The 16216-nt window shown below is 42.7% G+C and overlaps 2 long non-coding RNA genes across 2 annotated transcripts in view; both read left to right on the top strand.

The window, feature by feature from the left end:
• The window catches only part of LOC140342859 (uncharacterized), a 39592-nt gene extending 27953 nt beyond the window's left edge, over window positions 1–11639 (top strand). Inside the window, exons 2-3 of the long non-coding RNA XR_011923180.1 lie at window positions 9944–10272; window positions 10579–11639. This is a non-coding gene — a long non-coding RNA (uncharacterized lncRNA). The remainder of the gene's footprint in view (window positions 1–9943; window positions 10273–10578) is intronic.
• A 69-nt stretch (window positions 11640–11708) lies between these two features.
• On the top strand, window positions 11709–14504 carry LOC140342825 (uncharacterized). The gene is made up of 5 exons (XR_011923165.1): window positions 11709–12653; window positions 12736–12820; window positions 13833–13903; window positions 13997–14072; window positions 14175–14504. It is a non-coding gene; the product is annotated as an uncharacterized lncRNA (long non-coding RNA).
• Window positions 14505–16216: the final 1712 nt, after the last annotated feature.

Consider the following 16216-nt stretch of genomic DNA (forward strand, 5'->3'; position numbering starts at 1 on the left):
GAGTGAGACGCTACCTGTCCTCCCCGCTCACTGGGTGGCCTTGCATAGCTCAGTGGGCGGTAGTCTGCAAGCGGCATGTGGTGGGAAACCATGGGCCACCCCAGTCCTCTCCCTCCTCCTGCTGCATTCCTTCTACTGACAACCCCTCTCTTTTCGACACTCCTCCTGAAATGCCACCAGCGGAGGACACTGTGGTTAGGCAAGCATGCCACTATGGCTCCCTCAAGCACGCGTTCCCAGGCAGTGCTGAAACTGGTATCCTTGGGGGAGAAAAGTCACACGGGCAGGGAACTCTTGTCCGCTTTGCACAGAGATGTTGAGGCTTGGCTGACACCCTCCCGGCTCACAACAGGCAATGTAGTGTGCGTCAACGGGGCCAACCTTGTGGCCGTACTGCGCATGGGCCGCAAAACACATGTGCCTTGCTTTGCGCACATACTGAACCTGGTGGTGCAGAAGTTCCTCCGCACGTACCCAGGACTGGAGGACTGAGACAGGCTCGCTCCATCGGCAGCCATGTCCGCCGATCCCCTACTGCCGCGGCGCTTAGCAATATCCAGCACCAACAGAGGCTGCCACCGCATAGACTAATTTGTGACACTGTGACTAGATGGAACTCTACTTTTGCACATGCTCCAGCGTCCGTGTGAGCAAAAGCTAGCCATCCGCTATTACATGGTCAGCGTGGTGCATGGAGGCAGCGGGACCCTTGGTACAGCCACACAACTGAGCTGTTTTACCAGTGACCAGTGGCTGCAGATGGAGACGCTGTGCAAGGTACTGGCCCCCTTTGAGCAGGCCACAACTATTGTGAGTCAGGAGCGGTTAGGCTGGAATGCCGTCATACCCATCATCTTTCTGCTTGATAATACCCTGTGTGGCCTGATGGAAAGGTGATGGGAGAGGAGGGGGAGAAAGGGGGGAGGAGGATGGGGGTGACATTACATTCCACACCGCACAGCCAGCATCAGGAGGAGCAAGAAGCGACACTGGCCAGCATCAGGAGTTCCAAGAGGAGGAGGAAGAGGATTATGATGATGATGACGAGGGCGACCATGTTGGGCTGCTGGACAGGAGCCGTCTAACTCGCATTTGTGCTGTCACGCCCCAGGCATTGTGTGGGCGATGAAACAACAGGAACTGCTGCAGCTTGAAGAGGAGGAGGTGGGTTATGAGGAGGAAGTTTTGGTGCCTACTGAGGGACAAGAGAAGGATGAGCCCAGGGAACCCTTCTTTCATATGTGTGTCCACATATTGTGGTGCCTACGGAGAGACCCCCGCATTTGCAACATCAAAAAACCGGGATGATTACTGGCTGGCCACCCTTCTGGATCACCACTACAAAGACAAAATGTCACAGTTTCTACCCAACCCAGCGCAATAGAAAGAAAAGGTGAGCTGCCTGAGCAGACTACTATGCGACCGGCTGTGTGAGGTGTTCCGCGCACCACATTCCACACAGGGAGCTCAGGCGGACACTGCCTCCACCGTATCCTCTTGTAGCCGCAGTAGTAGCAGCAGCCTGCACATATCCAAAAGGTCAAGGCAGGGGGGATTTTCTGGATGCCTGGTGAAACCTGATCCAGCCTTACCTGAAATTGAACAAAAGGTGCGTTACTAACAACTATCATACCCCTTCTGCGGATGTCACTAATTGACTGACAGAAGGATTCACTGGCCAACAAAGATGCATGCCTCTGTGAACCCACACTGCTCCTGTGCCAAGTCTGTGGCTGTCTTTCACCAACACCCTGTCAGCTGAGCCTGCCTTGGTTGATTTTTTTCCACTAGTTATCGCAACGTATAGGGGTGGCATTCATCGCCAATGTCATGCTTGCTGGCTCCTCCTGCTGCTGCTGCCGCCTGTCAGTACTCCATTCACTAAAATTGTATTACACACTTCTGGGTGGCATTGACGATGCACTACACCCAGCTCTCCATGACATTTACCAATGCGTTCTCCCTGGCGATAGCTGACCAGAGGCCACACACTGCTACTGGTCTCGCTGACCCACGCTCCGTCTCTGGTCCTCCATCCTTTTACCTAATGTCACTGCGCAACTTCTCCACAACTTTATGGGTGGCATTCCTAACACGTCATCTAGGTCATGATGCCAGCTAGCAATGCAGTCTCCTGCTGTTTTGACGGCAGAGACTGCTGCTAGTGGGTTGAGTTCACACATACCGCCACCCTTTCCAAATGTCACAATGTTTATGCTGCCTTCTGTACACTGTCCATTACTTTACATTTTATGGAAAACCACAGGGTCTTTTGGAACTTTTGTATTGTGTTGCCACTATTCTCCTTCACATACCTAGCAAATTTGGTGGTTCTAACATGTATGGGGGCTTTGCTATTAATGTTTAAAGTCGGCCTATTGACTTTAATAGAATTCGCTCATCCCTAGAATAGGGACCCCCTAGGGACTGAGTGGCAGAGTCGATTTCCAGTGTCACACTGCTGACTTGCTCGAGGACCAGCTACTCTTCAAACTGTTCAACCATCCTGACTCAAAGATTATTAATAAATGGATTTCTGAACTCTGAGGTCAATCAGAGGCCACTCTACTAGCATTATCTGAGTTTTATGACACCTTGAGACACAAAACTCCAACTTTTACAATGTGTGTTGTAAACTAGAGGGTCTGGAAGGATGCTGGTTGTCGGATAAAAAAATTTCTGATAAGTGGAAATTTGTGGCCCTAGTCTGTTATACTTTTAAACAAAGACCCTAAAGAGAGACCCTAACCTCCACTTCTTTACATTTAAGGGGAGACCCAACATTAATGTTATATCCAATAACACAAGGACAACATTGTTTAACATTATGTTTGCTGTATGTATGCTTTATTATCTTTAACAAGTCGTAAAGACTTCACCAGGGGGAGAATGTAGCCTCCTGTTAATAACAGAATGGTCTGCTAAGCTGTTTCAGTTTACCAAAGCATTATTATTTGGAGCAATGTGGTAAAAGGCCCCTAGATGTCATTTTCAAGGATTGTTTGCTTATATTGTATTCTTGTAAATGTTAATTACCTGTTATCTTAGAGTTCATGTATAGATAACACTTCCTGTCTCTGTTAGCTGGGTAAGACTAACCCCAGAGTGGAGGACTATCGGTGATATATAAGGAGGGTTCCAGGAAGTAGTGTCAAAATTGGAGCACATGGCCTCTTATACAGAAGTGCTTGCTGCAGGCGAACTTTATGGGATCACCCAGACCAGAGGAAGAAACTAACAGGCAAGTGTGCCATTAATTTCCAGGGGGATTATTGATGCCCATGTCGTCTGCGGTCCTAATAGGTCTGGTCACAGAGTTATATCTGACCCCTTTGTTAGTATTATATGCACACTGCTGAGCAGATACAGTTCTGTGTAATTGTGTGCATGTGAAGTGATTCACCTTGTAATACTACTAATAGGTGAATTTATCTGTATTGGAGTTAATATACAGCTACCAGTACTCCGAATAGGTGTTGTCCCTTCTTGGTCTGGGAGCTTAGTTAGAATTAGTGCAGAGCTTTTTAAACAGAATAGGATAGAGCTACCCTGTTTCCCCGATTATAAGGCACTGTCTTATATTTTTTGAAATGCCAAAATATGCCCTAGGTCTTATTTTCATGGGATGTCTTATTTTTCCATGAAGAAGACTACAGTACACATTTATTGTTGAAAGTCACTCATGATCACTCATGTTCCATTGATTGTCCCCGGGCAGGAATCAGCAGCTTGCTTCCTGGTGCAGAATGCCGGCTTGTTACTTTCAGTTTCATTCTGCACTGCAGCCAGGAGCAGACACGTGCTGCAGCCAGCATCAAGGAGACACACACAGGATCAAATATCGGGGGATGTCTTATTCATGGGTGTCTTATTTTAATTATTTTTTCAAAAATCGGGGGTGGCTTATTTAATGGGGATGTCTTAAAATCGGGGAAACACGGTAGGTTAGGTAACCAACAGCCCATGGGGAGCTAGAGATCTAGTTGCAGCAGCAGAATAGAGACTCCTTAGGGACTGAGTGGCAAATTAGATAGGCTGACACTGAGTTCCAGTGTCACATCGCTAAAGTGTGTTAGAACTGCAATATATATGTATATGGTCTGCACACTGCTGGAAGAGAATGACAAATAAGCCAGAATTGCCTATTTAATGAACAAGAGAAAAGCTCAAAGCATACAATGACTGCACAAGAGCCTTGCAGTGCTGGTGCACTGGGTTATATTCTTACTCGCTGAATAAGGGCTTGTGGTGATGAGCATTGTTTCTCCGCATTTTGCAGCATATGTCAAATGCAAGTCAGAAAAATCTCATTGATGTGAAAAGCCGCCATTGAGCTGCATTACCTTTTTATTTTCGGATGCGCCATTTCCTATTAAGGTGCATTTCCCCCACCTCTTAGATTGCAAGCTTTTTTAGGCAGGGTCCTCACCTCTTGTGTCATTGCATGTATCTGCCTGTCATTTGCAACCCCTATTTAATTGACAGCGATGCGTAATATGTTGGCGCTTTATAATACAGTACATTATTAATACCAATAATAATAATATAGGCCTTTTCTTCTATCATTCTCAATGTTTTATTGTGAATTCTCAAATGTTTCTAAAGCTTTCACTGTCAATCTCCTGAGAATGTCGGGCATCGCTTTAATACTCGCCATACAATAAACAATGGATTGATCACCTATCATTTTAACATTTCTTTCCTCGAAAATGATCATTTATCTAACAATGGAAAGGTAAATCCTCAAAAAAGTTTTAATAAAATTAGAGATCATTGTTCTATTGATCATACCACTATGTGTGTGGCCAGTGTAACTGTTGAATTCCATTTTGCTCAATACAAAATACATAACTGAATATACAATTCCTAACAATATTTACAAATATTCATCACAATATGGCAAGAAATTAAAATGCCAGTGCCTTTATTTATTTTTATTTTTTAGATAAGTATTGAGTGGTATGAAGATATTATGGGCCTGGTTTGCCTGCCCACATTAGTGGTAATATTTTATAGTTAACAGATTTATTTAGCCCATTAATTGGTCAAGAAAGATATTAACAGGGTCACTTAGTCAAATATTGATTGCGTGTGATATTTTTTTGCAATATTTGAGGTTTAAAAAGACCTAATAAATGTGAAAATTGGAATATAAATATTGTAGAGGCATTACAGCGGTGGGGGTGTTAGGATTGTGGCACACAGTAAGTCAAGGATGCCTGTCTGTGCGGGGTGGGCAAGAGGGCCTTAAGCACATTCATCATTACAAAGAAGATTGTGTGGAGGTGACTTTATGCAGGCACCTCGTTACAGGCGCAGTGACAAGATCTCATTGTCATGGTAACAAAAAAGAGAGAACTGCCAATGGAAAGACAAGCAGGGATTACCTGTTTTACCCTGAATGATGGCCTGTAACTCTTTCACTGCCATCATGGCACTGACAAATTTTGGAAGATGGGTCGTTTTACCTGCTTTACTGCCATTGGCAAGCTTTTGCCAAATTTTCCAGGAACATCCCTCAGTTTAACTAGGCAACACTTTTAACAACAGTCTAATCACAGTCAGTTAACCCCTTCAGCTGTATGTTCCACTGTAAAGTACATTTCATTAGCTTGGGTACTCTGCCCAATTGCCCTGCACATGACCAGGGTAGCTCAGACCGTTGTACCCCCCCCCCCATCCCCCCAGCTCTCACCACCCCTTCCCCCAACTTGCCAGTCTCTACCCTCAAAAACACACTGACACTTAACTGGACTTAATATGGCTGGCAAGCAGCCGTTTATTTAACACATAAATAAATAACCATTTACAACAGTAAATAATTAACTAATAAATATTAAACTTTATGTAACTTTACAACTATGCATAAATTACCGTTACACTACACTACTTTACACTACAATTAACTATGCAAAATTAACATACAACATTAACAAACAACATTACTCATCAATTTAACCCCCAATAATAAACTCCCATATTAAACAACATTGTTGTCCGCACCCAACAATATATAACATTTCATCATCACCACACCAGTCCGTAGCAGCCCACCCACCACGGCCTCAGGGGCCCAAACTGTACAACATTTAAAGGGGCACCCCACCAAATAGGTTGCCCTTCGAGAAATTGCCACCAGGACTCTTACCTATCCAGACCCCAACCGCCACAGCGCACAAGTGGGATACCTCACGCCTGTGCGCCCCTCCGCTCTCTGTACTTGCACTTGTACTTACTGTACCTGCAGACCAAGAAACCACATATCAGTTCCTATGGCATTAAGATGCACCCCATCTCTGCACAGATATCGCCAAGTCTCCTCTTCCAGCTCTCGGTGACGTAGCACAAAACCACCATTCCTACCGACCTCCTTATTGACCTTAATTCTGGCCTTATTAATCTTTTCTACTGACCTGGCCTCCCTCCAGCCAGTTCTGGCCACGATATCTGACCAGACTATCACTATCCCAGGAAACTCCAACCTCAACCTCAAAAAGTCCAGCCTCACGTCCCTAATCAACTCCCTCATGGATCGGCACCCTATGTCATTGACTCCAGCATGGGTACCACCAGGGGGCCTATCCAACACTGCGAACTTCCTGTTCTCAGGCAGCAGCCTACTCTAAAGCATGTCTGGGACACTGATCCAACGTACCGTCACATCCGCCTTGGACAAACCCAGCGGACGTCCATCTGGCCTCACTTCTTCCCTCCTCACACCCCACCAGACATAGGAGTGCCCGACTATCCACATGAGACACTGACCGCCTTTGAAACACAAGCAGATAAACAAAACTTGCCCAAAAACAATTCCCTTAACCTTTTAACTTGACCCCCCCCCCCCCATAACATCTCCCTTTTCATCACAACAAATGGGGCCTAATGTACAGCTGGAACCTCCTAGATTCCCAATCCTTCTAATGACTCCTCACCCAAACCCCATCTGGCCGCCTTCGTAGCTGCCCTACGGAAGGAATGCGAAGAATAACTCTGCACATCTAACCCCATCAACCCCAAACATCCCTTGAAAACAGGACATGAAGGAGCCATTCTCATGAACCCCCGGCAGCCTGCACCTCTGCCACCGCCTGGACCAGGCAAACCCGGACCCTCCCATTTTAAGCAGCAGCAGTTTAAATCCCTTCCCCCTTTGATCTGTCTTAGACTGCAGTTGACTGCCCATTCCACGAAACAACTTTTACTAAGGTGGCCATTGACCAAGTTTCAAGGCAACTTTTTCCTCCTCCTTCTCCTTGATCTTTCCTCTGCTTTTGACACTGGTAATTCCTAAGGAAGCGCTGTACTATAAGGTTCATGACGTGAGCCAGGCAAGGTACGTGTGTGAGTTTCCCACAACGCAGGGCTGCCAGAAGATTGGCCCCATTGTCACACATGACCTTGCCTGGCTGAAGTCTGTTGGGAGTTAGCCATTTGTCCTCCTGCTCCCGCAAGGCACTTAGAATGACAAGGGAACTCAGGCTTCATAACCTCAGGACTGCGTGGCAACGTCGGAATTGTGCACCGAAATAGCAAACTGCAGGTTGTTGCTGGTGGTGAACAGATGCTGCCGAATGGGAGGTGCTGGTGCTGGATCTCCACGGCAAAGTGTCCCTGGAAGAAGAGGTTGAGGCACAAGATTCAAAGGAGGAGGTGGAAGTGGAGGTTGAGGAGATAAATTGCATGTCGATGTGCTCTGGGCGGAGGTAGGTATGCAGGCCTTGCTGCAGCTTCCCCTGTTGCCACCAAAGTTACCCAGTGAGCTGTGAAGGAAATATATCTTCCCACTCCATGCTTGCTCGACCAACTGTCAGTTGTCAGGTGCATCTTGCCAGAAACTGAGTGCTGCAGGGCCATGGACACATTGCTCTGCACATGTTCATGCAAAGCAGGAACACATTTGTGTGCAAAGTACTGTCGCTTAGGCATAATGTACTGTGGGTTTGCGCAGAGGAGTGCGTAATGGAACGCATTGGAGTTCACCAGCCGGTAAGGGAGGAGCTCTGATGCAATCAGCTGTGCAATTGCCGCATTGATCAGCTTTGTTTTGGGGTCATTTGGGCCATATTTTCTATTGCGCTCTAGCATCTGGGGGATGGAAGGTTGGATGCTGCTAATGCTAACCACAGAAACATTGGACGATGGGGTAGAAGGTGTGGGGGATGGCAATGATGCCTGGTCCTGACTGCTAGCAACGCCACAAACAGCAGCCGATCTGCGTTGGAGCTTCTGCTCACCGCTGGTAGAGCCTGAAAAAGGTAATGATCGGCTACATGCCACACTCAAATTACTGGCAGCAGCACGGGTAACTTTAGTGGCAGAAGGAGGAAAGGCAGCGGAGGAGGATCGAGCAGTTGGAGCTTGCTTGGGGAGAGGTGGTCGCACGGAGCTCTGTGCTTTTACCAGGTGTTCCCGCCAGGTTACTGGGTGGTGGCTTTTTAAAAAGGTGCTCATGCAACTTGTTCCAAGTTTGTTTGGGTTTTTGCCTCGTTTCAAGTGTTGAGCACACAGTTTCTCAGTACAAGTGTGATACTGTGCACGCAGTCAGCGAGGGGACCCTGCCTCTGGCTGCGTGTATGTAACACACTGACTGACTATTTATCTATCTATCTAGCTTTCTATCTATCTATCAATGTATCTATCTATCTAGCTATCTATCTAGCAAACAGTGAAACACTCCACCTATCTGAGTACAGTAGATTTCAGGACTGCACAAATACAGTTCAATCCAACAATCTATCTGACTAATAGTGTGAGTGTGACACAGTCTACCAAAGTAAAGCATATTTTTCATTTTGACAAAGAAAGCAAGCCAAGCAGCACAGAAAGGTTGTGATGCTATCAGCAAATCTCTGTCAGGAGTGGTAAATGCAGGCACGCCTTGGCCTTATATAGGCCAATGGCTGCCTGTGTGGCATGCAATGACAGCCAGCCAATCGGCTGCCTGCCACAACAAACATGGAGGGGGGCATCCCTGCTCTAATTGGAGGGCCCTTTGCATCATGGGGGAGGTCCCTAGGCATTGTGGGAGGGTCGAATTCGGGTATTCGAATCCAGCAAAATTCGGATCGGGTCCACCCGAATTCGAACGGTCGGGTCGAACATTAGGACGACCCGAATTCGAACAACAACACTACTCATCATCCACATCACCCTGAGCACAGAGGGCAGGAGGGGACTGCTGCATCTCAGGGCGTACTATTGTACACATTGTTGATGCAAGTCAAAAGAAGGTAAAAATACACTAAAGAGGTCATTTAAAAAAAATGATCTCATATTTCACCTCAAACATAAAAAAGTAAAAACACAATCCTATTTTGTTCTCAATGCTAATGACTAAACTGTTGCAATCCCAAGAAAATGCAAAAATAAATTACATTTGTAATTAAGTAATGTAAAAGGATTGAACTTGCATGGTTGCCAAGCATCGAAGTCATCCCGGTAGTCCACCCCTACCCCCATTTCTGGCCCAATGAATGGCAGCGCCAATCTTTCATACTCCCTGGGATGATGTTCAGGATAGGTCACACTCCTTCCGGCCTCTGTGCCCAGGACCCTTTTGACGTGTCTGAAGATGTCACTCAAACGTTTTTGACACTGGGTAATGGTCTGTTGTGTACTGACCACTGCATTTACACTCCTGGCAATTTCCTCCCAGAGTCCGTGCCTTACAGCATGGGAGGTCTGGGAGTGTAGGCCGCCACGGAGTCGTGGAAAATGTACGTAGGACCCCATGAGGGCTGCATTTTGCTCAGGATTGAAGCTGGTTGCCTTGGAAGCAGAATCCCTGGTCCGGCTCAAATTGACTGAGGTGCCAAAAAGCAATAAAGTGACCGAAGAGCACAACCCTTAACAACCTTTGTAAAAAAAACTCTAGTTTTACACTGCATTCACAGAACACTTACTATACCAAGAACTAATACGTATTATGTTTGTCTTTTTACAGCTGACAAAGGATATGGGCACCTTCTATGGCTTATGACAGCTGTGCGTCACCCCCGGTCTGAAGCAGAGCATAATTACAACAAGCCAGGGGGTTGTGGAGCACATCATGTGGCTGCTAAAAGCCCAGTGGTGAGCTCCTGTACACACCATGGAAAGCTGCCCGAGTCATCATGGCATGCTGCATCCTGTATAACCTGTGCCTGCCCTATGATGATACCTGGGACATTCCAGAGGAACTCGAGCCAGAGGTGCACCAACATCCTGCCTCCAGCTCCCAAAGCACAGCAGAGGGCCGTCAAGTCAGGGAGGAACTTGCTAATGTCTTTGCGCGTAAGTATTTACATATGTTTACAATGCATGCATTACATATTTCAGCACATCATGTTTGGGTTACAGACCAACCTAGGAGTTGAAGTCATAGCAAGCACACATTTGGGAAATGAAATAGCAGACATATTTGTGTAAGAGCTGGACCTTTATGTGACACTTTACCAAAACACATTGCCAAACTAGGGTAGAGTGCAATTTAGTACAGAAAAGCATGAAAAATACAATCCAGCAGCATGTAGTTACCACTAAAGCATGATTACCCATGCTGCTTAACACATCCTAATAATGTAATCTATTTCTTTACAGGGCGATAACATCCCTCTGCTGTGCCTCCAAGCCTCTGGAATGTCACATCACAGACTACTGTACATTCGTGGATGGTATTGCTTCTGGTTAAAGGAGACATCCACCTTTATGTTCCTCCGCTGTTGTGAGGAAGTGAATATATAGTGGGCCAAGGTCTAAAATGGCATTGAAAACTTTATAAACACCCAGGAAACTGTAGACTGGCTCAGTGCACAAATTAAGGGCGAAGTGGTTTGACATGGTTCCTAAAATATATAGTGTCCAGGAGCCTCGTCATTCTTGGCACAGCCTAGCTTCTCCTGGTTGGTTTTTGCTGCAATTTTACCTTCCAGAAAGATGTACAGGTCATGGATGACCTGGCGGGACAGGCATAAACGCCTTTTGACATTCTGATCATTGGTTTGAGGAGCAAAAAAAAATGAGTTTGTTGGCACTTGTTGGCACAAAGCAATAGATTATGTTTGGCACTAAGTTAAATTGTCCTTGGCATTTTTCTTTACAAAATGACTAATACGATTAGAATCATGTAAACACATTAATAAGTCATACTATCTGGTATGTAAAAGTGCTTGACCCTGCTTGTGAGCTTGGCAATCATTGTGGTTTGATGTTGTGCTTGGCAACCTGGAACTCCTTCCACCATCAGGTGTGTTAGAATGAGTATGCAACTCAGCTGGACAACTAATTGAAAACAGTTTGGACAGCAAGTGGAAGTGTGTTTTTATAAAATACGGCTAAGATCAGGCAGCACAGCACAATGACAACAAACCCATAACACAACTACAAATGAACAGAGGAATTGTGTGGCAGCAAATCAACATGAGTGCAAGAGTCAGAGTAATAAATATGTACATAATACATTCAAAAACCAATATGTGACAATGTGACTTTGAAAATGGGACAAAGGCAGTTTGGAGTGGAAACCATGCAGACATTTGTACTGAATATTAGTTTAAAAAAATGACAAAACATTGCAGAAGATTTGCTAAACAACAGAAACTGTCATTACAAACCAAGCACAAAAACATTGCAGCAAAAGATGAAACTAACAATAATGAGGATTACAATATTTATATGCATTTAAATGTATTTTGACATACACACACAAGAAATCACTAAATGTTTTTTGATACATCTTTGGCAACAATCCTTTTTTCAAATATTTGATTTCTATCAAGCCAAACTACAATGAAATGTTAATTAGATCACAAATGCTTGGCGACAATTTTTTACAATTCATACTATTGTGTGATGACATATTATGAAGTGTTAACTAGTATATATACAGCTTGATCTAAATTAGGTTGCAGTGTTGCAAAGCAAACCAAAAAGTATTAAAACAGTACAACAAATGTAACAATACATTATTTAATTTTGTAATTCAAATTTTGTGAGTACAATGTAACACACCCAAAAAGAAAATTTACCCGTAATGGACTGTAGTTGCGCACAGAACAGGGAGCAGGTGTGCACTAATTAATTGGTATGACCTCACCATTGACAGCTTAGCAGATCCTCCTTAATCGCGCAGCTAAAAAAACTAATTGCCTTAATTGTCAAATTTGCGACCCCTATTGCTCATTTATCAAGGCAGGAATCCGGCTGGCAAATGAAGGTGCGTGTACTAGCACTCTGGCCCGCGGAAAAACGCCTCAAATATTGGCGCATAAATACGCGCGTCGAGCGTACGTGCATTTCATTGATAAATCAGGGCCATTGTCTGTATATGCTGGCAGCGAGATCTCGAGAGAATTCGCGAGATCCCCCTACCAACGTGATCTCACGTGGACTTGTTGTCTACACAGTTTCCTACTTATGTAAGTACCTTCAATTTGTTTTTTGGTCTGGGGACTTGTCCAACTATAGACCACAAGTACATATGTGCTCATATGGATATATGTGCATAGGCATGCACATTATGTATGTATGTATATGCCCTGATATGTTTTCTAATTGTATACTTTCAATTTGCAAACACTAGAAGCTGGCATTTGCAAACCACTACTTTTTACCTCCAGAATAACATTATTTAATACTGGCCGGATCGTTCACAGTATAAAGCTTATGTGACCAAGGTAAATATGTTAAACATAACTAGATTACTTAATCAGCCTCTATGGCGACGCCTATCATTACAATTATGTATTTTTTATATAGAAACTGGGAGACCACCGTAGGACCTATATACTCATTTGCCTCATTTTTGAACTAAAGCATGACCAATTGGATGACAGCTTACAATGTAAGTTTATGTATAAATACAACCGCTCATTACAATTGATCCCCTTTAAGGTATTCACTATCATGCTTGCTACAACTAGTTCTCTTTAATCTACAGATACAGTGACTATTTGAAATCAGCCTGAATTAACCATTACTAAAACACTGCTAAGGTTAGATATATCATTTACCTCTATTTACAGCACTATTGCACCATCTATTTGATTATTTAAATATAGATCATCCTAATTATAGTTTTATATTTTAACCCCCCTAGCTGTCTAATTCTGTCCAAATTTCCATGCAAAAAGCGTTACAATTTTTTTGCATGGAAATTTATTTTACATTTTATGCCTATATCTCATAGGCATAACTCCCAAAAATATGTCCAATAGTTAATAAATTTAATTTAATAATAAACTTAAAAAAAAAAAAAATCGGTAAAAAAAGAATAGTTAAAAATGTAAAATATCTGTACAGTTAATATATATATATATATATATATATATATATATATATATATATATATATATATTATATAAAGATTTCTTTGTATTCGACTTAATACAGCTATTTTGTATTGAATCCAATACAAAATGGTTTAAATTTCCCGCCGCTCCGCCGACACGATCCGGTGCCCGCACCAACGTCACGGGAAACCCTGTAGATCTCGGCTCTTCACTTCGCACCTGGAGATCGGAGGGAGAAGACTTGTCCCCAGGACCTGCGGGGACCGGAAGGACGACAGGGGTTCACAACGGAGCAAGGTATGTGGGGTTTTTCTTAGCCTAAAGCGACCCCGAGTGTGATTTGGGATTACTGCTTTTTGCAAATAAAATCCACCCCGAGTCACACTCAGGATTACCGCTGGGGGGGTTATTCATATTTTTACCCGTTTATGGCACGACATCGGGAACTTCATTATTCTACAATACCTTCTAGTTCAGTAAGTTGTACACCATTCTTACTAAAAGTATGGCAAACAATAACAAAAAGACATCCATACTAGCAATAATATCTATATTGCTTTTCAGAATCGATATACCTGCTTCCAACAAACTTCCTTAGCACTTGGTATTACCACACACCACAGCCAGGCTTTATGGTAAGAATTTTAACATATCTATAAAAAAAACACATTTCATGACATAAGTATTTAATTCTAATAACATTATCATTAATTGCCCTATATTTTCAGAGAATATATTACTTGAACTCTCAGGGATGCTCTGATCCAGCTGTCTCTCAATAATTTACACAGCATTATTTAGAATGTAAGTAATTAGACTTGTATAAATTTAAGTTATCCGTATGAAGAAAATTTGTTTTATATAATTTCTTTACTTTAAATAGTGACAAGAGCTTATTCTTTTTAGATATTCCTTTGATCTCAGTGTCCCCTGAGGAAGCCAAGGAACGAAATGCGTCAGGAGTCTGAGATCCTACTTGCTAATTTATTTATGACATCCTGATATATATGTTTAAGTAATATTCATGATCTGTGTTATTTGTATGCCATACAGTAAGAATTAGTTGACCTATGTCGGAAATAGGACTAAACACTGTGTGATTAAACTACATATCTTTTATATATAATTGCCTACAAAAGCCTGCTTACTCCCCTCCCGTGCTTTAATTGATAAACAGCTCATATGTAGTTAGATCACTTACAGAATATTTGCCAACTTGGAAAACATGAGGTTTTGTTGATTCTTCAAATAAAGTGTTGACACAGAAAGACACATTGGAATCTATTTTTGATCTTGTTTCTGAAAATCCTTGTGACTATGCTATTGTTAAAGATGCAGACAGACTCTAGCATGATATCAGCAGTTAGAAAAGAGAGGACACAACTTCCTTCTTTTGCAGAGGAACAAGCAAGAGATTCTGCCCCTGCTGCTTCTGTTGATCCAAACTCTCCCTTTGTTTGTGAAAACGGGGTTTTGTTTCATGACTCCCAAGGAATTTTGCAATTATGAAAGTTTAGGACACTTAGGAAAACAAAAATTGTTTGGAGGTACCCAAGGAAAAGTTCTATTGGGAAAATAGAGGAGACAGTGCAAGACATTGTTCAATCTTGTCTCATTTGTGCTCAGATGAATCCCAGACCAAAAAGACAAAAACCTCCTTTGCAAAGAGTTGCACCTGCTGATGGTCCATGGTCAACCTTGCAAACTGATTACATAGGACCATTGCCTATGGGAAAACCTGGTTTGAGATATACCTTAGTAGTAGTTGATGTTTTTTCAAAAAAGGTTGAAATTTTACCGGTCAGAAAAGATGATGCAATCACAACAGCAAAATCACTTATGAATAATGTATTTGCTACTTGGGGTTTTTCTTCAGAATTGACATGTGATAGAGGACCTCATTTTATAGGAAAAGTTATGCAGGCCATGTGTTGCATCTTGAGTATTCATCAACAATTTCATGTTCCATATCATCCACAGTCAGCTGGTATAGTGGAACGAATGAATAGAACAATAAAAACAGATTTGCTAAAATGTTGTTGGACAAAGGCAATACTTGGGTGGATACAAATCCTTTCATCCTGATGAGCATAGAAGGACTACGTCTTCTGCTAATCAATACACTTCATTGGAATTAATGACAGGAAGAAAGATGCCCCTAGTGTTTCCAAATCAACCATTTTTGTCCACTGCCCAAAAGGATGCAATCCTAAAAAGTAGATGGTTACAATTTCTTCAGAAAAACCTGAATACAATTTTGCCTTATGCGGCTTCGGATATGTAAAAGATGATACCACCCCATTCTTCAAAATTTGTTAAAGGAGCAATGGTAATGGTTAAAACGTTCAGTAAAAGTGGGCCAAGTAATTGGGAAGGTCCTCTTGAAATATTTGATGTTAAAGGATAATTGATGATAAAAGTAAAAAGGCCATTTGATTCAGTTAAAAATGTACGAAGGCAACAGAAAATGTGGGTACAAGTGGATCAATGTAAATTGTATGTACCAAAATAATGATCGCAAGAAGTAATTTCAATGGAAAAGATAAAAGAAGATCCGTTTTTAGAAACAGTTTTATTGTATTTGTGATATAATCAATACCTATTTTATTGTTGCTGATTTTTCAAAATCCTAAATCAAATATAAAGGACATGGTTGAGTTAATTTCTAAAGAAGAAGATAATTTTTTCCAGGAAAAGATTCTCAAAAATTCGATTTGGCCGGTTCACCGAATATTTCGAAAAGATTCGCTTCGATTCGAATTTATTCGCGGCAAATCGCGTTAAAAAATGGCTATTACCGGTAATTTCTGCTATTTCGCGGTTGCCGTGCTGTACGTCTACTATGTATTCTTGGATAGAGTTTCTCTATCTAAGTCCCCATTCATCCCCTGTAGTGCCCTGTATTCTTAGATAGAAAAACTCTATCTAAGAATATATACCCTGTTTCC

Source organism: Pyxicephalus adspersus, chromosome W, assembly GCF_032062135.1.
Source record: "Pyxicephalus adspersus chromosome W, UCB_Pads_2.0, whole genome shotgun sequence".
NCBI classification, from domain to species: domain Eukaryota; kingdom Metazoa; phylum Chordata; class Amphibia; order Anura; family Pyxicephalidae; genus Pyxicephalus; species Pyxicephalus adspersus.